Genomic DNA, 2096 nt, shown 5'->3' on the forward strand with positions numbered 1-2096 from the left:
ATTTGGAGAAGAAACTACTAGCTTACCCTAAGCAGGGTTAGGTTATCTTGAGTGCAAAATCCTGAGACAAATGTGACTATTTGCTGGAATGGGGGTGCATAAATATGGTCCTAACAACCTTCGACACAGTTCTCACAGAGAGATGAGCTGTCTGCACTCCCTTTCTTGAATCTAGGTATGTTTATGACATTCACCCAGACAAACAGAACACAACAAAAATGACATTATACATTTTCTACATCTTGTTCTGAAGAAACAGTTAAATCCTTCCTTCTGCCTCTTTAAGATACTCACTCTTGGATTTGGGTTAGTAGGCTGAGAAGAGGCCCTGAACTTGTCACAAAGAGATTCCTGTGAAAGGGAACCAAGAGCCAGAACCCACCTGCCAGTCATGAGCCTGACACATCTAGGGAGCAGATTCTCAGACACAGCTGAGCTGCCCAGTGTGTACTGGAAAGAACAGCTGTCCCTTCCAAATTTGGTTCAGGCTTCAGGTTTGGGAGCAAATTAGATTACTATCATTACCAACTGCCTGTTGAGGATGTACCTGTGACAATAGACCATCATAGCCCCCCCCAAAAAAAAATTGATACTGGAACATTGTTTTTGGTGGTTGAGAATCTGAAATCTACTGAGAATCAGTCTTCCACCTTTGACCTCAAGATCAAACTGGCTCTGTCACTACCTTGAGAAAAACAAAAAAACATGCATTTTGAAGATTCACTCTCTCCACTTCAGTCTCTGAGAAACCTCTATGAGAACCTTCAAGAAATTATTTACCTTCTCTGTGCCCCCCTTTTTAAAAAATTATCTTTATTTATTTATTTATTTATTTATTGGATAGAGACAGGCAGAAATTGAAAGGAAGGATAAGATAAAGACAGAGAGACACTTGCAACCCTGCTTCACCACCTGCGAAGCATTCCCCCTGCAGGTGGGGGCCAGGGGCTTCTGTGCCCCTTTTTTTGCTATCTGCAAAATAAGATAATAATACTTAAATCTTCATGTTGCAGTAAGCAATATACAGCAAGGATTGGCAAATCTTACTTGTGAAGGGCCAGATAATTAATATTTTAGGCTTCATGGGTCATCCAGTTTCTATCACAAGGACTCACTTGCATGGTAGCAAGAATGCAGAACACAGATGTATACAGACAAATTGACATGACTGTATTTCAATAAAACTTCATCTTTTAAAATGGAGTTTGACCTATAGGTCATAGACTGCAGACCCTTGTTCTAACAGATATGGGACAGTTCCTGCCATAAATGCCAACTACTACTAGCATAAGTATTACTATTATTGGCATAAATATCATTTTCTTTAGGCAGAAATATTTGTTGGGGATTTCACCAACCCCATGAAACACAGGATTCTCAAAAAAAAAAAAAAAAAAGGTCACCTCATTACATTCAGAAAAAACCTAGTAGCAAGATGAGTGACAAGTAGGAAGGGAGTTTCATATAATACTCTGTGCTTCACCCATGTACAGTTTTTTTGTTGTTGTTGTTTTGTTTTTTTTAACCAGAGCACTGCTCGGCTTTAGCAAGGAATTGAACCTGGGACTTTGTAGCCTCGGGCATGAAAGTCTATTTGCATAACATCATGCTATCTACCCCCACCCCCATCCCCCATATACATTTTTGGCCAAGTCATCTTACACCTTGAAACAAACTAGAGTTCATCACAGGCATTACAACCCTTTTGGGAGACTTCTGATCCAAAAGTAAGATATTCTCTAACACATCCATTGCTTCTTTCCGAGAAGAGGCCCTGTAAGGAGTGCAACTTTTGGAGAGAAAAAAAAAAAAAAAAAAAGCAAGTTAATAAGGCAGGAGAAAAAGGGACTGGGAAGAATCTGAAGAAAATGATCCCTTATAAATTTCATCTATCCAGGATGCCCCATTCAGTCACTTGCTCTTTTAGCTCTGGATAGTGCTTACCAAGTCCTGGGCTAGAAATGGGGTAACTGACAATGATCAAGACATCCCCAACTCACTCCCATGAATGGGGCTCACATTCAGTGAGGAAGAGAGATTATTAAGTAAGATGTGGCAGTAATCATGTTGTGAAAGAGGAAGTGGAGGCGGGTGGG

The sequence above is a fragment of the Erinaceus europaeus genome, chromosome 1 (genome assembly GCF_950295315.1).
Source record: "Erinaceus europaeus chromosome 1, mEriEur2.1, whole genome shotgun sequence".
Classification (NCBI taxonomy): Eukaryota; Metazoa; Chordata; class Mammalia; order Eulipotyphla; family Erinaceidae; genus Erinaceus; species Erinaceus europaeus.